Source organism: Triticum aestivum, chromosome 4B (assembly GCF_018294505.1).
Source record: "Triticum aestivum cultivar Chinese Spring chromosome 4B, IWGSC CS RefSeq v2.1, whole genome shotgun sequence".
Taxonomy (NCBI): domain Eukaryota; kingdom Viridiplantae; phylum Streptophyta; class Magnoliopsida; order Poales; family Poaceae; genus Triticum; species Triticum aestivum.
Genome location: NC_057804.1, coordinates 395,189,634 through 395,210,701, shown reverse-complemented (window position 1 = coordinate 395,210,701; position 21,068 = coordinate 395,189,634).

Genomic DNA, 21,068 nt, shown 5'->3' with positions numbered 1-21,068 from the left:
GGAGCTGACCCATTTGGTCAGTTTGCCTACAGTGGCAGACGGCAAAGACTTTGCCATCAGTGGCAGACGACAAAGAACCTGCCATGTAGTGACGTGTAGATGACATCATACGGCGGACGGCAAAGACACTAGAAATTTTGCCGTCAGTGGCGGACGGCAAAGGCCTGCCGTTAGCCACTTATCGGACTGATAGCGCAATTATTGTCGTCCGCTCTCTTTGCCGTCCGCCGCAGACGGCAAAGGGCCTTTGCCGTCAGCCGCCAGAAAGCAGACGGCAAAGTAGCTATTTATCATAGCCTACTTTGCCGGAGCCTTTTGCCGTCCGCGGCTGACGGCAAAGGCCTTTGCCGTCCGCCATTCATGCCTTTGCCGTCCGCCGTGGCAGACGGCAAAGTAGCTGATTCCTGTAGTGTAATGACTGGACACGCTCATATAAACGGTCATTTTGTCCCTTCTCCGCGGCAGGTTAAAAAAAGAAAAAATAGAAAAAAGAAAGAGATCCAGTAGCAGGTCAAAAGACCAGCTGTGCGAGTGCACGCGCTTGCATGGAAGGCCGTCATTGATCCTGCTAGTGCGATTCTGTCCCCATTTCATTGTTTTCTTTCTAACTAACTCTTTATCCCATATCTCGTGATTACCTACAGGATTAGCCTGCATAAAAATAAATAAGGGATGTCCATAGACCTAAAACCATCTAATCTCTCATTTCCTTTGCTTCCCATCTCCTCCAAAAAGCTTTTAGCTACAGGTAACAAGCACGATCGTCACCATGAGCAAGAATACCTCGTCATCATGTGCTCGCATCATCCCCTTCCCCAACCTGGATGATGTTGTCCCCTCTGGATGGGAAGGCCTAAGGAAGCTTAGCATCAAGGAAGAACCTCGTGAGGAGAAGAAGGACATGGAGGAGAAGGTCAAGGTGGTGGAGATCATTGAGGAAGAACAAGCAAAAGAGGGAGATGAAGACACTACTCCAGATGGGTACCCTCCTTATCCCTATCAATTCAATGTCTGTAGATCAATTTTGTTATATCCTCTGGGGCCTCCTCAATCTGAGTGGGGAAAGGAGCCACCAACTCCAGAGGGGATGAAGGAAAATATTTGGGAATTGGAGAAAGTTTCCAAGGCTTATGTTATTCTGATCGGAGATGGGATTGATTCTTGCTGGTTGATGAGTAAAGACATGGAGGCATGGGTTGATGGCCTTCTTCATAAGGTCGGACTTATGATTGAGGCTCTTAACAACAGCATTGCACAACTTGAGTTTTTGACCCAGGTTGTAGATGATCAGCAAGGTGTGATCGAGGGGATGAAAAAGAAACTCAAGAGCATTCGCGCTGCCTTCCAAGATCCCCAGGAGTGAGCATATAACGCTTAGTGCATGGATCCCTGGCTTAATTTGTATGCTTGAGGGAGATTGCTACTTCTTGAGCTTGCATTGGTTTTTCCCATGAAGAGGAAAGGGTGATGCAGCAAAGTGGAGATAAGTATTTCCCTCGGTTAGAGAACCAAGGTATCAATCCAGTAGGAGAAGAATGAACAAATCACAAATACCTGCACAAACAATCAAACAACTTGCACCCAATGCGATAAAGGGGTTGCCAATCCCTTCGCGGTCACTTGCAAAAGTGAGATTCTATAGAGATAGATAAACTAAACAAAAGATAAAGTAAAATTTTTTTTGCTTTATAGATCGGAGAGTAAAATATTGCAAAATAGTAGATCGGAAACTAATATGATTGGAAATAGAACCGGGGGCCATAGGTTTCACTAGAGGCTTCTCTCAAGATAGCAAAGAATATGGTGGGCGAACAAATTACTGTCGAGCAGTTGATAGAAAAGCACAAAGTTATGATGATATCTAAGGCAATGATTATGAAATATAGGCATCACGTCCGTGTCAAGTAGACCGACTCCTGCCCGCATTTACTACTATTACTCCACACATCGACCGACTCCTGCCTGCATCTAGAGTATTAAGTTCATAAAGAACAGACTAACGCATTAAGTAAAATGACAAGATGTAGAGGAATAAAACTCAAGCAATATGATGTAAACCACATCTTTTTATACTCGATGGCAACAATACAATACGTGCCTTGCTGCCCCTACTGTCACTATGTGGGACCCCGGCTTAGAGAAACCCAAACGCCCCATATTTTGGCCCAAAGATCGATGAGAAGTCTTCGGGAATACGACACTGCTTAGCATAGAACAAATCAGCTCTTTATTACAACCTATATTGGGTACAAGGGTTATATCGGCACGACGACACTACGCCTGCCAACAGTTGCTCTATGCAAGCAGCAGAACAACATGAAGCAGCGGAATAACTTCTAGCGACGAAACAACAACGACGGTGATGAACTCCACTCTGCAGGGACTCTGGCTGGAATGCTTATCCTTGCCTGCAAATAAGGAATACAGAGCAAACAAGTAATCATATCCGGCATGACCTGTAAACTGGCATGACACGCCAGGTCAGTACATTGAATGTACTTGCAAGCTCACAGCAACCAAGAGCAATCAAGATAGTCAACAGCATGGCAATTACAGGTTAACAAGGATTAACATGATATCATCAAAACAACATGGCATGAACAACATGATACCGCTAGCACAATATGAGCATGGCATGAACATATAAACATGATGGTACTAACATGCAACATTATAACACTATCATGCACCAACTTACTTTGCTCGGGTTACCTCGTAACCATCACATGCATTACTTACCACCGCGGACATCACACGATCATCTCAGGATCCAATCAAGCTTGGTATAAACAATACCATAGTAATCATTACATGACCACAGGGAGCTTGATCTTTACCCATGATTCTCGCACAACATCACAAGTATTCCGCAACTCGGTATCCTCGATACCACAGTGATCCTCTCACGATCACATAAATATCAACCAACTTATTTCATCATCGAACCGGGGTTGTTGTTAAGCACATTATTACTATTATTGTTGACCCATAGTGCGACTGACTTCGAACTGGGCCCATATGCGCTGGTGCGGCTGTCGATAGATTTAACACACACTTTGCAGAGGTTAGCACATTGTACCCACACCACGAAACCCATGGCCTCGCACTCCCATTCGAGTGGACCAACGGCATTCCAACAAAACCGATCTATTGCCATGACACTCTCCCGACCACTCCGACCAACTCCCCTCTGGGCTAAGTCATGGGTGGCCCTGTGCCTACCAAAGGCATCAACGACCATCGTCGTGGCAAAACAAATGGTCCCAACGGGGACATGTGCACATAACCAAACTCGGGCTCACAAGGCTTATGCCATCCTACCCGGCCAAGGTAGCGCCTATGCATAACCTTCCCTTGTTGGAGGCACCGGTGAGAGGTATGACAATAAAGCCAATTAGGACCTCCCCACAAAGGTAAATGTGGTTGCACTGGTTAGCACGATATGGTGGCACCATGACCCAGCCAATAGTTTTTCAAGTTCAATTAAGTCCGGCTAAACATGAATGCAATAAGCTGAGTCGTATGAAAATAACATGACGCAACAATAATGCATGATACCAACATAAACATGGATGCAACATACACCTTAAACATAATAATAATGAATCATTTATCCAGATGGGCATGGCATACTGATGAGCATCACGAGCATAACACTACTCATACGCATAGCATAACCACCAACATCAACAACAAATGCCATGTGAGAACATACGATACTACTACCATGCAAGCATTTAACCAAGTAGATGCAAGGGAACATGCATAGCAACGGTACTTGGAACAGACGACAGTCATGCACCGAAGACCAACATCAACATGTACTACTACCAAGCATGACATACGAAAGTAATACTAGCAAGAACACAAGTTAACCAGATGCATCGAAACATAGCACGAAGGTGACTACGACACTATAAGCATGCAATACCGAAACAATGATAACAGTTGCAATTAAACAAACAGACAATTATTAAGTGTTCAAGTTGTAAACCATGGCTACTGCATGGCCATCATGCAAGTGGGTGTTGTGTCTTGCCTAGGGGTGAAGAAGGCTCCGGGAATAAGTGGGGAATGATCGCGAAAAGATTTGCCAGAAACAGTTCTCTCCCGAAGGGGGGCTATTTACGGGCAAGGGCAAAAAGGTCATTTTCAGAATGTCAAACCGTAGTGAAAATGATGTAAATAGAATGGGCTCGATGAGACGAAGACGTGGGCGTTGGATTCACCTCAATCGAAGTCTCGAGCAAAAAGATAGCCCTGACGAAGTCTAGGGACCAATCTATAAAAAGATTTCTACAAACAGGCCCCTAAGCTGAAAAACAGAAAGCACATTTAGAGGAATACGCCTTCAGAGAGAGAAAACATATTTTTAGCCGAAGTAAGAGGAAAGCACGCTTTATTGAAAGGAAAATGTATTCTGCTTTAGGACAGAGACAAAGTACGCTTTCCAAGGGAAAACGTACTCGGGCAAGGACGCCTCCACTTAGCTGACTGGACCGGGCTGGGTTAATGCCCAGAGACTGACAGGTGGGGTCGGGCCAAAGAGGGGCCCACCTTGCCTGGTGATACCTCTCCAACGTATCTATAAATTTTTATTGTTCCATGCTATTATATTACCCCTTTTGGATGTTTATGGGCTTTATTTTACACATTTATATCATTTTTGGGACTGACCTACTAACTGGAGGCCCAGCCCGTATTGCTGTTTTTTTTGCCTATTTTAGTATTTCGAAGAAAAGAAATATCAAACGGAGTCCAAAAGGAATGAAACCTTCGGGAGCGTGATTTTTGGAACGAACGTGATCCAAAGGACTTGGAGTGCAAGTCAAGAAGCAGCTGAGGCGGCCACGAGACATAAGGACGCGCCCACCCCCTCTGGGGCATGCGTAGTAGTACTTTGCTTCGAGGGCTAAGTAGACTTTTGCAATAGGTATATGAGTTCTTTATGACTAATGTGAGTATATGGATATACGCACACTCACCCTTCCACTTTGCTAGCCTCTATTATTACCGTGCAAATTTTGCCGGTATCATGAACCCTTTATTTACCTTCCTCAAAACAGCCACCATACCTACCTATTATGGCATTTCCATAGCCATTCCGAGATATATTGCCGTGCAACTTTCCACCGTTCCGTTTATTATGACACGCTTCATTATTGTCATATTGCTCTTTGCATGATCATGTAGTTGACATCGTATTTGTGGCAAGGCCACCTTCATAATTTTCATACATGTCGCTCTTGATTCATTGCATATCTCGGTACACCGCCGGAGGCATTCATATAGATTCATATCTTGTTCTAGCTTTGAGTTGTAATTCTTGAGTTGTAAATCCATAAAAGTGTGATGATATTCATTATTAGAGCATTGTCTCAGTGAGGAAAGGATGATGAATACTATGATTCCCCCACAAGTCGGGATGAGACTTTGGACTTTACAAAAAGAAAAAAAGAGAAAAAAATAAAAAGGCCAAAAAGAAAAGAAAAAAAAGAAAGGCCAAAGAAAAAAAAAGAAAAGGAAAAAAGGAAAAAATAAAATAAAATGAGAGAAAAAGAGAGAAGGGACAATGCTACTATCTCTTTTCCACACTTGTGCTTCAAAGTAGCACCATGATCTTCGTGATAGAGAGTCTCCTATGTTATCACTTTCATATAATAAGTGGGAATTTTTCATTATAGAACTTGGCTTGTATATTCCAATGATGGGCTTCCTCAAAATGCCCTAGGTCTTTGTGAGCAAGCGAGTTGGATGCACACCCACTTAATTTCTTTTGTTGAGCTTTCATATATTTATAGCTCTAGTGCATCCGTTGCATGGCAATCCCTACTCACTCACATTGATACCTATTGATGGGCATCTCCATAGCCCGTTGATACGCCTAGTTTATGTGAGACTATCTTCTCCCTCCTTTTGTCCTCACAACCACCATCTTTTACCACCTTAGTGCTATGTCCATGGCTTACGCTCATGTATTGCGTAAGAGTTGAAAAAAGCTGAAGCGCGTTAAAAAGTATGAAACAATTGCTCGGCTCGTCATCGGGGTTGTGCATGATGGGAGTATTTTGTGTAATGAAAATGAAGCATGGCCTAACTATATGATTTTGTAGGGATAAGCTTTCTTTGGCTATGCTATTTTGATAGGACATGATTATTTGTTAGTATGCTTTGAATCATTATTATTTTTATGTTTTATAAGCTTTTATCTTGAATCATTTGGATCTGAACATTCATGCCACAATAAAGAAAATTACATTGAGAATTACGCTAGGTAGCATTCCACATCAAAAATTCTGTTTTTATCATTTACCTACTCGAGGACGAGCAGTAATTAAGCTTGGGGCTGCTTGATACGTCTCCAACGTATGTATAATTTTTTATTGTTCCATGCTATTATATTACCCATTTTACATGTTTATGGGCTTTATTTTACACATTTATATCATTTTTGGGACTAACCTACTAACCGGAGGCCCAGCCCGTATTGCTGTTTTTTTTGCCTATTTCAGTATTTCGAAGAAAAGGAATATCAAACGGAGTCCAAACGGAATGAAACCTTCGGGAGCATGATTTTTGGAACGACCGTGATCCAGAGGACTTGGAGTGCAAGTCAAGAAGCAGCCGAGGCGGCCATGAGATAGGAGAGCGCGCCCACCCCCTCTGGGCGTGCCCCTATCTCGTGGGCCCCTCGGGCGGCCACCGACGTACTTCTTCCTCCTATATAAGCCCACGTAACCCGAAAACATCCAGGGAGCCAACGAAACAAAATTTCCACCGCCGTAACCTACTGTATCCATGAGATCCCATCTTGGAGCCTTCGCCGGCGCTCCGCCAGAGGGGGAATCGACCACGGAGGGCTTCTACATCAACACCATAGCCCCTCCGATGAGCTGTGAGTAGTTTACCATAGACCTTCGGGTCCATAGTTATTAGCTAGATGGCTTCTTCTCTCTTTTTGGATCTCAATACAATGTTCTCCCCCTCTCTTGTGGAGATCTATTCGATGTAAACTCTTTTTGTGGTGTGTTTGTCGAGATCCTATGAATTGTGGGTTTATGATCAAGTTTATCTATGAGAAATAATTGAATCTCCTCTGAATTCTTTTATGTATGATTGAGTTATCTTTGCAAGTCTCTTCGAACTATCAGTTTGGTTTGGCCTACTAGATTGATCTTTCTTGCAATGGGAGAAGTGCTTAGCTTTGGTTTCAATCTTGCGGTGTCCTTACCCAGTGACAGAAAGGGTTGCAAGGCACGTATTGTATTGTTGCCATCAAGGATAAAAAGATGGGGTTTATATCATATTGCATGAGTTTATCCCTCTACATCATGTCATCTTGCTTAATGCGTTACTCTGTTCTTTATGAACTTAATACTCTAGATGCAGGCAGGAGCCGGTCGGTGTGTGGAGTAATAGTAGTACATGCAGGCAGGAGTCGGTCTACTTGTTGCGGACGTGATGCCTATATACATGATCATGCCTAGATAATCTCATAATTATTCGCTTTTCTATCAATTGCTCGACAGTAATCTGTTCACCCACCGTAATACTTATGCTATCTTGAGAGAAGCCTCTAGTGAAACCTATGGCCCCCGGGTCTATCTTTTATCATATAAGCTTTCAATCTACTTTTATTTGCATCTTTACTTTTTGCATCTATATTATAAAATACCAAAAATATATTTATTTTATCATACTATCTCTATCAGATCTCACTTTCACAAGTGGCCGTGAAGGGATTGACAACCCCTTTATTGCGTTGGTTGCGAGTTCTTTGTTTGTTTGTGTAGGTGTGTGGGACTTTTGAGAAGCCTCCTACTAGATTGATACCTTGGTTCTCAAAAACTGAGGGAAATACTCATGCTACTATTGCTGCATCACCCTTTCCTCTTCAAGGAAAACCAACGCAAGCTCAAGACGTAGCAAGAAGGATTTCTGCCGCCGTTGCCAGGGAGGTCTTCGCTCAAGTCAAGACATACCAAGTACCCATCACAAACTCATCTCCCTCGCATTTACATTATTTGCCATTTGCCTCTCGTTTTCCTCTCCCCCACTTCACCCTTGCCGTTTTATTCGCCCTCTCTTTCCCAATCTCCTCATCTCTTTTCGATTGCCTTTTTCTATTTGCTTGTGTGTTGGATTACTTGTTGCCATGGCACAAGATAATACCAAATTGTGTGATTTCTCGAATACCAATAATAATGATTTCCTTAGTACTCCGATTGCTGCTCTTAATGATGTTGAGTCTTGTGAAATCAATACTGCTTTGCTGAATCTTGTTATGAAAGATCAATTCGCCGGCCTTCCTAGTGAAGATGCCGCTACTCATCTAAACAACTTTGTTGATTTGTGTGATATGCAAAAGAAGAAAGATACGGATAACGATATTGTTAAATTGAAGTTATTTCCGTTTTCACTTAGAGATCATGCTAAAGTTTGGTTTTCGTATTTGCCTAAAAATAGTATTGATTCTTGGAACAAGTGCAAAGATGCTTTTATCTCTAAGTATTTTCCTCCCACTAAGATTATCACTCTTAGGAACGATATTATGAATTTTAAACAACTTGATCATGAGCATGTTGCCCAATCTTGGGAAAGAATGAAATTGATGATTCGCAATTGCCCTACTCATGGTTTGAATTTATAGATGATCATACAAAAATTTTATGCCGGTTTGAACTTTGCTTCTATAAATCTCTTAGATTCGGCCGTGGGAGGCACGTTTATGAAATCATGTTAGCAGATGCTACAAAACTTCATGATCATATTATGGCTAATTATTCTCAATGGCACACCAAAAGATCTTCTAGTAAAAAAGTGCATGCTACAGAAGAAATCCATGTTTTGAGTGGAAAGATGGATGAACTTATGAAATTGTTTGCTACTAAGACTAGTCCTCTTGATCCCAATGATATGCCTTTGTCTACTTTGATTGAGAATAATAATGAATCTATGGATGTGAATTTTGTTGGTAGGAATATTTTTGGTAACAATGCTTATAGAGGAAACTTTAATTCTAGACCGTTCCCTAGTAATTCCTCTAATAATTATGGAAATTCCTACAATAATTCTTATGGTAATTTTAATAAGATGCCCTCTGATTTTGAGAATAGTGTGAAAAAATTTATGATTTCTCAAAAGAATTTTAATGCCTTGCTTGAAGAAAAATTGCTCTAAGTTGATGATTTGGCTAGGAACGTTGATAGACTTTTGCTTGATGTTGGTTCTCTTAAACTTAGATCTTCTCCTCCTAAGCATGATATCAATGAGTCCCTCAAAGCAATGAGAATTTCCATTGATGAGTGCAAGGAAAGAACCGCTAGATTGCGTGCTAAGAAAGATTGCTTTATAAAGGCGTGTTCTTCTAGTTTACATGAAAATAATGATGAAGATCTTAAAGTTATTGATGCGTCCCCTATTAGATCTTTGTTTTGCAATATGAGTCTTGATAATAATGGGACTGAAGATGAGTCAACTTTAGTTAGAAGGCGTCCCAAGAATTCGGAGTTTTTAGATCTTGATGCTATATTTGGTAAAAGTGGGATTGGAGAGGTCATGACTTTAAATAGCATTGAACCCACTATCTCGGATTTCAAGGAATTTGATTATGATAATTGTTCTTTAGAAGGTTGTATTTCCTTGTTGCAATCCGTTGTTAATTCTCCTCATGCTTATAGTCAAAATAAAGCTTTTACCAAACATATCATTGATGCCTTGATGCAATCTTATGATGAAAAACTTAATTTGGAAGTTTCTATACCTAGAAAACTTAATGATGAGTGGGAACCTACTATAAAGATTAGAATTAAAGATCATGAGTGTTTTACTTTGTGTGATTTGGGTGCTAGTGTTTCCACGATTCTGAAAACTTTATGTGATATTCTAGGTTTCCATGATCTTGATGATTGCTCTTTAAATTTGCACCTTGCGGATTCCACCATTAAAAAGCCAATGGGAAGGATCAATGATGTTCTCATTGTTGCAAATAGAAATTTGGTGCCCGTAGATTTTATCGTTCTTGATATAGATTGCAATCTTTCTTGCCCTATTATTCTTGGTAGACCTTTCCTTAGAATGATTGGTGCGATTATTGATATGAAGGAAGGGAATATTAGATTCCAATTTCCATTAAAGAAAGGCATGGAGAACTTTCCAAGGAAGAAAGTCAAATTACCTTATGAATCTATCATGCGAGCTACTTATGAATTTAGTGCCAAAGATGGCACTACTTAGATCTATCTTCGCTTTTATGCCTAGCTAGGGGCGTTAAACGATAGCGCTAGTTGGGAGGCAACCCAATTTTCTTTGTGTTTTTTGTTTTTGTTCCTGTTTAGTAATAAATTTTGCATATACCTTCTGTTTAGATGTGTTTTTATCTTTTAATTACTGTTTGTGCCAAGTAGAACCTATAGGATAACCTATGATAATAGTTGATCTGATTCTGCTGAAAAACAGAAACTTTGCGCGCACAAATTTAGTTTTGTTAAATCATAGAAACGTGCTTTTGCATTGATTCATTTTGCTTCTGATCAATAGATAAATTGTACATGACTTCCTATTTTGGTAGGATTTTTAGAGTTCCATAAGTTTGCGTTAGTTATAGATTTCTATAGACTGTTCTGTTTTTGACAGATTCTGTTTTTCGTGTGTTGTTTGCTTATTTTGATGCATCTATGGCTAGTAAAATAGTTTATAAACCATAGAGAAGTTGGAATACAGTAGGTTTAACACCAAAATAAATAAAGAAAGAGTTCATTACAGTACCTTATGTGGTGGTTTTGTTTTCTTTCACTAACGGAACTTATAAGATTTCCTGTTGAGTTTTGTGTTGTGAAGTTTTCAAGTTTTGGGTAGAGCTTTGATGGACTATGGAATAAGGAGCGGCAAGAGCCTAAGCTTGGGGATGCCCAAGGCACCCCGAGTTATTCAAGGATAGCCAAAAGCCTAAGCTTGGGGATGCCCCGGGAAGGCATCCCCTCTTTCGTCTTCGTTCATTGGTAACTTTACTTGGAGCTATATTTTTATTCGCCATATGATATGTGTTTTGCTTGGAGCGTCGTGTATTATATTAGTCTTTGCTTTTTAGTTTACCACAATCATCCTTGCTGTACACACCTTTTGGGAGAAGCCCACTTGATTAGAATTTGCTAGAATACTCTATGTGCTTCACTTATATCTTTTGAGCTTGATAGTTTTTGCTCTAGTGCTTCACTTATATCTTTTAGAGCACGGTGGTGGCTTAATTTTTAAGAAATTGCTAGTCTCTCATGCTTCACTTATATTATTTTGAGAGTCTTTTAGAACAGCATGGTACTTGCTATGGTTACAAATTTGGTCCTAGAATGATGAGCATCCAAGTTGGGTATAATAAAAACTATCATAGGAAGTGAATTGGATGCTATGATCAATTTGATGCTTGATGATTGTTTTGAGATATAAAGGTAGTAGTGTTAGGGTCATGCTAGTGGGTAATTATGAAATTGAGAAATACTTTTGTTGAAGTTGGCAAGTCGCGTAGCATGCACGTATGGTAAAAGTTGTGTGACAAATTTATTGCATGAGGTGCTCTTTTGATTGTCTTCCTTATGAGTGGTAGTCAGGGACGAGCGATGGTCTTTTCCTACCAATCTATACCACTTGGGGCATGCGTAGTAGTACTTTGCTTCGAGGGCTAAGTAGACTTTTGCAATAGGTATATGAGTTCTTTATGACTAATGTGAGTATATGGATATACGCACACTCACCCTTCCACTTTGCTAGCCTCTATTATTACCGTGCAAATTTTGCCGGTATCATGAACCCTTTATTTACCTTCCTCAAAACAGCCACCATACCTACCTATTATGGCATTTCTATAGCCATTCCGAGATATATTGCCGTGCAACTTTCCACCGTTCCGTTTATTATGACACGCTTCATTATTGTCATATTGCTCTTTGCATGATCATGTAGTTGACAACGTATTTGTGGCAAGGCCACCTTCATAATTTTCATACATGTCGCTCTTGATTCATTGCATATCTCGGTACACTGCCGGAGGCATTCATATAGATTCATATCTTGTTCTAGCTTTGAGTTGTAATTCTTGAGTTGTAAATCCATAAAAGTGTGATGATATTCATTATTAGAGCATTGTCTCGGTGAGGAAAGGATGATGAATACTATGATTCCCCCACAAGTCGGGATGAGACTTCGGACTTTACAAAAAGAAAAAAAGAGAAAAAAAATAAAAAGGCCAAAAAGAAAAGAAAAAAAGAAAGGCCAAAGAAAAAAAAGAAAAGGAAAAAAGGAAAAAATAAAATAAAATGAGAGAAAAAGAGAGAAGGGACAATGCTACTATCTCTTTTCCACACTTGTGCTTCAAAGTAGCACCATGATCTTCGTGATAGAGAGTCTCCTATGTTATCACTTTCATATACTAAGTGGGAATTTTTCATTATAGAACTTGGCTTGTATATTCCAATGATGGGCTTCCAAAAAATGCCCTAGGTCTTCGTGAGCAAGCGAGTTGGATGCACACCCACTTAGTTTCTTTTGTTGAGCTTTCATATAGCAATCCCTACTCACTCACATTGATACCTATTGATGGGCATCTCCATAGCCCGTTGATACGCCTAGTTTATGTGAGACTATCTTCTCCCTCCTTTTGTCCTCACAACCACCATCTTTTACCACCTTAGTGCTATGTTCATGGCTTACGCTCATGTATTGCGTAAGAGTTGAAAAAAGGTGAAGCGCGTTAAAAAGTATGAAACAATTGCTCGGCTCGTCATCGGGGTTGTGCATGATGGGAGTATTTTGTGTAATGAAAATGAAGCATGGCCTAACTATATGATTTTGTAGGGATAAGCTTTCTTTGGCTATGCTATTTTGATAGGACATGATTATTTGTTAGTATGCTTTGAATCATTATTATTTTTATGTTTTATAAGCTTTTATCTTGAATCATTTGGATCTGAACATTCATGCCACAATAAAGAAAATTACATTGAGAATTACGCTAGGTAGCATTCCACATCAAAAATTCTGTTTTTATCATTTACCTACTCGAGGACGAGCAGTAATTAAGCTTGGGGCTGCTTGATACGTCTCCAACGTATGTATAATTTTTTATTGTTCCATGCTATTATATTACCCATTTTAGATGTTTATGGGCTTTATTTTACACATTTATATCATTTTTGGGACTAACCTACTAACCGGAGGCCCAGCCCGTATTGCTGTTTTTTTGCCTATTTCAGTATTTCGAAGAAAAGGAATATCAAACGGAGTCCAAACGGAATGAAACCTCTGGGAGCGTGATTTTTGGAACGACCGTGATCCAGAGGACTTGGAGTGCAAGTCAAGAAGCAGCCGAGGCGGCCATGAGATAGGAGAGCGCGCCCACCCCCTCTGGGCGTGCCCCTATCTCGTGGGCTCCTCGGGCGGCCACCGACATACTTCTTCCTCCTATATAAGCCCACGTAACCCGAAAACATCCAGGGAGCCAACGAAACAAAATTTCCACCGCCGTAACCTACTGTATCCATGAGATCCCATCTTGGAGCCTTCGCCGACGCTCCGCCAGAGGGGGAATCGACCATGGAGGGCTTCTACATCAACACCATAGCCCCTCCGATGAGCTGTGAGTAGTTTACCATAGACCTTCGGGTCCATAGTTATTAGCTAGATGGCTTCTTCTCTCTTTTTGGATCTCAATACAATGTTCTCCCCCTCTCTTGTGGAGATCTATTCGATGTAAACTCTTTTGCGGTGTGTTTGTCGAGATCCGATGAATTGTGGGTTTATGATCAAGTTTATCTATGAGAAATAATTGAATCTCCTCTGAATTCTTTTATGTATGATTGAGTTATCTTTGCAAGTCTCTTCGAATTATCAGTTTGGTTTGGCCTACTAGATTGATCTTTCTTGCAATGGGAGAAGTGCTTAGCTTTGGGTTCAATCTTGCGGTGTCCTTACCCAGTGACAGAAAGGGTTGCAAGGCACGTATTGTATTGTTGCCAGCGAGGATAAAAAGATGGGGTTTATATCATATTGCATGAGTTTATCCCTCTACATCATGTCATCTTGCTTAATGCGTTACTCTGTTCTTTATGAACTTAATACTCTAGATGCAGGCAGGAGTCGGTCGATGTGTGGAGTAATAGTAGTAGATGCAGGCAGGAGTTGGTCTACTTGTTGCGGACGTGATGCCTATATACATGATCATGCCTAGATAATCTCATAATTATTCGCTTTTCTATCAATTGCTCACAGTAATTTGTTCACCCACCGTAATACTTATGCTATCTTGAGAGAAGCCTCTAGTGAAACCTATGGCCCCCGGGTCTATCGTTTATCATATAAGCTTTAAATCTACTTTTATTTGCATCTTTAATTTTTGCATCTATATTATAAAATACCAAAAATATATTTATCTTATCATACTATCTGTATCACATCTCACTTTTGCAAGTGGTCGTGAAGGGATTGACAACCCCTTTATTGCGTTGGTTGCGAGTTCTTTGTTTGTTTGTGTAGGTGCGTGGGACTTTTGAGGAGGCTCCTACTGGATTGATACCTTGGTTCTCAAAAACTGATGGAAATACTTACGCTACTATTACTGCATCACCCTTTCCTCTTCAAGGAAAACCAACACAAGCTCAAGACATAGCACATGGCCTTCTTCTTCCTCCATCGACGCCGCGCTTGGACAGAAGACCCGGCCGGCCCCGACGGAGACGAATGGTGCTTCCGGCCACCCCTTCAGCCGTGCAGCCTACCGGCGTGCTCGGGAGGCCGAGGCGCACCTAATGCCGCATAGCACGCCCGCCGACGAGCTCGGAAACGAGCGGGGCATCCACCAAGGTGGACGACCGCGACGGCTGGAGATGGATACGAGCGCAGGGACTTCCTGGAGTTGATATCGGGGCATGGGGAGAGGCACCGGAGTTGAGGAGCTTTACTGGTGGAGGATGGAGAGTAGGAGGGGCACTGCCATGCTCGAATTTCAGCATAGCAATGGCCATGGCGGATGGAGGAGGTCAGAGAGTGGCTCTGGAGAGGGTGAGTAGCTTGGGGAGGTCTAGAGGAGTGCGGGCAGGCTGCTGGATGCTCGGGAGAGGCTCGGGGTTGGCTACTTATAGTCGGGTCGATGCAGTGCTCGGGTGCGGCCGCGGTGACATGTGTGCCGTCGCACTGGCACGAGCACAGGCACGGGGAGGGAGAGGAGACTTGTCCAGGAGCTTCACGGGGATGCGGGAGGCCTCGAGCGAGCTTGGGAAGACTCAGGAGAGCTCCGGGCACCGGACAAGGAGGAGCAGGAGAGGTAAGTGGCACGGGCGAGCTCGAAAACAACACAACCATGGCGAGTCCGGACGGGGCAGCTACGCAGGGGAGGTCAGGGAGCAGGGCAAGAAGCCAAGGTCATGGGGAGGAAGAGGATGAGGCGCGAACAGAGCCGAATAGCAACAATTCGCCCATGGACGCGATCTGTTCACAATGGGGACGGGTCGCCGGGGACGAAAATAGAGGGGGCAAGAGCTCCAGAGGGACGGCGACGGCTCGGGGAAGCTGCTAGACAAGGCTAGGTGATGAGGGGACAAGTGCACAACAAGGGAGAAGAAGACAGAGGCGCCGGAGCGCGCAGATGACATGCCAAAACGGTGGTCACCGCATGCACTGGTGCACACAGTGCACGGTGGTCGGCCAATTCATGTCTGGGGGACAAAGGAAGCAGAGGAGAACGCCAAGGGGGAAGAAACCAAGCATAGTACTCACTCATGTGGTCATAGATAGCAAGAATACAAAGAAACAACAAGGTGTTTGTTGCTTGCTGTGGTCATGGGCTGGGAGATTAATACTTAGCTTTGACTTGGTTTGATCACTCACTAGGGTGACACAGGGGAGGGGTTTAGCTAGTAGTTGCTGTGTAAGTGCATATTTGGTCCAGAAAAGGAAATTGGATGGTGCACTCACATAGAGAAGCAACTTGAGCTCAAGTTGGGCAAGGCAGAGTTATTTGGTCATATGAAGATGGTGCAAAAAGTTTCATACCAATTGGATAAACCAAAATGGTACTTGCTTCACAAGCATGTCCACTGACCAGAAACTTGCAAAAATTCTAGAGGAAAGATGGCTAGATGAAATATGCCCAAATTGGGTGGAGATAGGTTATATAGGTAATAGAAGGCCTAGAAAAATTTGCAGCCATAATGGAGTAAGATAAAATATACTTGCTTCACAAACTGAAATTTTTGATAGAATACAAGAATTGAAGATGAGCTCACATGGATGCATGACATGAGCTCAACTTTGGTGGAGGGCTATGATATGATGATATGAAGGGCCATGCAAAATTGTAACTCATTTGGATATGCCTAGCTTATACCTCCTTCACAAAGTTTCTTTTTGGATAGAAACTTTGGAAATCATTAATAAATAATTACTAGGCAAATGAGGTTGCATTTTGGCATATGGCAATGATATGGACAGTAAAATATGTCCAAGAAGTTGGGAGCCAATTGGGAAAAGATAAATAGCACTTGCTTCACAAAGTGCCATTTAGGGCATAATAGGAAATGATTTATTTGAGGGTTATTTTTGAACATGGCAATGAAAAGTTTTGCCACATTTGATGAAGATGTGACCCAAACAATTTATGAGAATTATTTGGGAATCTGAGGAGTGAGGGAAATATAGGTTGCTTCACAACCCAGGGCTAAAAGGATAATTCCTTTAATAGAAAAGGAATATTCCCAACAGAAAGTATATTGGGATTTGGGCTAGGATGAAAATGACAGGGTCTTGGGATAGATTTGGGTATGACAAGCCACTTTGGAAGGAAAGAAGAGGCCATCTTTAATTTCCAGACCACAAAGCCACGGAAAAAGAAATCTCAGGCAAAAACCTCAGAAAGACAAAAGAAAAAGAAAGGGCCAAAACCAGGCTGTGACACACTGGGAAAGGACACCACAAGATTGAACCCAAAGTTAAGCACTTATCCTATTGGAAGAAAAACCAACCTAGTTTGACAAACTAAACCGATAGTTCGAAGAGAATTACAAAGATATCAAATCATGCATATAAGAATCCAGAGAAGATTCAAATAATATCCATAGATAAGCTGATCATAAATCCACAATCCATCGGATCTCGACAAACACACCACAAAAGAAGATTACATCTGATAGATCTACAAGAACATCAAGGAGAACATGGTATTGAGAATCAAAGAGAGAGAAGAAGCCATCTAGCTACTAGCTATGGACCCATAGGTCTGTGGTAAATTACTCACGCTTAATTGGAAGGGCAATAGAGTTGATGTAGAAGCCCTTCGTCATCGAATCCCCCTCCGGCAGTGTTGGGGATATAGTTTCGAGGTGTGACCCGTCCAGGGAGGGCTGGGTTATACCATTGACGGTTTAAATAAGAAGATCCAAGGAGGCCCAAGGAGGATTTTAAAGATAGCAGCTTATGGAGGCAGGCCTGGTGAAGGCCCAAGACCTGGGCTTACAAATCGCCCTATGATAACTTGCCCTATAAGGCATGACTATTAGAAACCGAGCCGGTTACATTGTGTGAGCCGGCCGGGACTCTGTAAGCCTCTGGGTCTCGACCTATGTATATGAAGGTGAGACCCGGCGGCGCATTAACTCAAGAAACAGGTAGCCGAGAACTAGGTCAACCGTATTCACTCCCTTGTAATCAAAACTCAAGCAATACAACTAGAAGCGGGACGTAGGCTTTTACCGCATTGAGAGGGGCGAACCTGGGTAAAATCGTTGTGTCCTTTGTCCCATTCAACCCCTTCAAGCTAACCTAGTTGCGATGGCTCCACACCTAAGTCCTTTCACTAGGGCATCTGCCGCGACAAACCCACAACAGTTGGCGCCCAACATGGGGCCAGAGCACGGTGGTTTCGAGTTCTTGAAGGGCAGCTTCTCAGGGATCAAGGGATATGCCGTGGGCCGGATGACTAAGAGTCGCTGCGGCAAGGTCTACATCAGCGATGTTGGCTGGGGTCCCAAGGCCGATTCTATCGAGTACGGGTACCGGGTCCCCTTCGGCGGAATTCACATCTTCATCGGCAAAATTGGCGAGTCGGAGCCTGAGTCGGACGCCAGCACCAACATCATTGAGATGGTTCGACGTGCGCGACCCGCCAAGGTCCGACCCGCCCGAAAGTGTGTTTTTGTCGGCTTTATTCATGGGGTGGATCTTGAGGAACGTTCCATGTACGGTACCGAGACAACCATCTATTCAGGTGATGAATCCTCAACCGGCGAGACCGAGTCGTTCTATCGACTAGAAGATGGCGGGCTCGGGGGCTATTCCGATGGCGATAGTATTCCGGAGTCCTACAAGCCACCGAGCAGGGCTGCTGTTTTCATGGCTGGTATGCAACCAGTAATACAGTCCTCAACTACGGCGGCTATGACGTCCGGATTAGCTGCTGCTGCAGTGGCTGGAGCGAGAGGCACCGCGCGTCCGCCGACTCAAACCCTGTCCGAACTCTTGGACGCTTTGGTGACTCTATTAGCTGCAAAGGTGACTCCGGAGAATCAAGCATAGCACAATGTGGAGGTTGCAAAGCTACGGGATGAAGTGGCAAGGGCCAAAGATGAACTTAAAGCAGAAAACATCAGGATGGCAACAGAGCGAGCTGCGCGGGAGGCTGAGTCACAGCGGATATAGGCAGAAGCTTTCCGGCTCATTCTGGATCAGAATGCGTCCAATTCTGTTCTCCGGAGAAGGCACCAGAGCCGCTTGCCTCCACACTTTGAAGGGCGAAATATTTTTACCACACCTGAAGTAGGAACGAGTAACCCGCCCGGCATGACCCAGGCTACTGAGGCGCCTGTGACTGGCGCGGCGACTCAACCCCTGGTACTAGACTCGCCTCGCATAGATCAGGCCTCGCCTCAGTGGATCAGGCCTCACATAGAATAGTTTCAGATTCAAGGCCATAAAAGGATCAAATTCAACTAAAGTAATAATCTCAGGATCAACAGAGAATTCATAATCCTTATCAGTAACACAGATAGGTGAAGTAGCAAAAGCAGGGTCAGGTTTCATTCTAGCATTAAGAGACTGCTCCTTCCATTTAGCTAATAACTTTTTAAGATCATATCTATCTTTACAAGCAAAGATAGCTCTAGCAGCTTCCTCTTCCATAACATAACCCTTAGGAACAACAGGCAATTCATAATCATTGGGAGAACTTTCATCATCACTATCATCAATAATAGCATATTCAATAATTTCATTCTCTCTAGCCCTAGCAAGTTGTTCATCAAGAAATTCACCTAATGGCAAAGTAGTATCATGCAGAGAAGTAGTTTCATCATAAGTATCATGCATAGCAGAAGTGACATCATCAATAATATGCGACATATCAGAATTCATAGCAGTAGCAGGTTTAGGTGTCGCAAGCTTACTAATAACAGAAGGAGAATCTAGTGCAGAGCTAGATGGCAGTTCCTTACCTCCCCTCGTAGTTGAGGGCAAAATCTTGGTTCTTTCGTCTTTCAAGTTCCTCATAGTGATCAACAGATATAAATCCCAAGTGACTCAGAGAATAGAGCTATGCTCCCCGGCAACGGCGCCCGAAATTAGTCTTCATAACCCACAAGTGTAGGGGATCGCAACAACTTTCGAGGGTAAAGTATTCAACCAAATTTATTGATTCGACACAAGGGGAGCCAAAGAATATTCTTAAGTATTAGCAGTTGAGTTGTCAATTCAACCACACCTGGATAACTTAGTACCTGCAGCAAAGTATTTAGTAGCAAAGTAGTATGATAATAAAGGTAACGGTAGCAAAAGTAATATTTTTGGGTTTTGTAGTGATTGTAACTATAGCAATGGAAAAGTAAATAAGCGAAGAACAATATGTGAAAAGCTCGTAGGCATTGGATCAGTGATGGATAATTATGTCGGATGTGATTCCTCATGTAATAGCTATAACATAGGGTGACACAGAACTAGCTCTAGTTCAACAATGTAATGTAGGCATGTATTCCGTAAATAGTCATGCATGCTTATGGAAAAGAACTTGCATGACACCTTTTGTCCTGCCCTCCCGTGGCAGCGGGGTCCTAGCAGGAACTAAGGGATATTAAGGCCTCCTTTTAATAGAGAACCGGAACAAAGCATTAGCACATAGTGAATACATGAACTCCTCAAACTATGGTCATCACCGAGAAGTATCCCGATTATTGTCACTGCGGGGTTATCGGATCATAACACATAATAGGTGACTATAGACTTGCAAGATAGGATCAAGAACACACATATATTCATGAAAACATAATAGGTTCAGATCTGAAATCATGGCACTCGGGCCCTAGTGACAAGCATTAAGCATAGCAAAGTCATAGCAACATCAATCTCAGAACATAGTGGATACTAGGGATCAAACCCTAACAAAACTAACTTGATTACATGGTAAATCTCATCCAACCCATCACCGTCCAGCAAGCCTACGATAGAATTACTCACGCATGGCGATGAGCATCATGAAATTGGTGATGGAGGATGGTTGATGATGACGACGACGACGAATCCCCCTCTCCGGATCCCCGAACGGACTCCAGATCAGCCCCCCCAAGAGAGATTAGGGCTTGGCAGCGGCTCCGTATCGTAAAACGCGATGAAACTTTCTCTTTGATTTTTTTCTCCGCGAGACGGAATATATGGAGTTGGAGTTGAGGTCGGCGGAGCCTTAGGGGGCCCACGAGACAGGGGGCGCGCCCAGGGGGTGGGTGCGCCCCCACCCTCGTGGATAGGGTGTGGGACCCTAGTCTTGATTCTTTCGCCAGTATTTTTTATATTTTCAAAAAGTGCCTCCGTGGATTTTCAGGACATTCCGAGAACTTTTGTTTTCTAGACATAAAACAACATCATGGCAGTTCTGCTGAAAACAACGTCAGTCCGGGTTAGTTTCATTCAAATCATGCAAGTTAGAGTCCAAAACAAGGGCAAAAGTGTTTGGAAAAGTAGATACGTTGGAGACGTATCAACTCCCCCAAGCTTAAACCTTTGCTTGTCCTCAAGCAATTCAGTTGATAAACTGAAAGTGATAA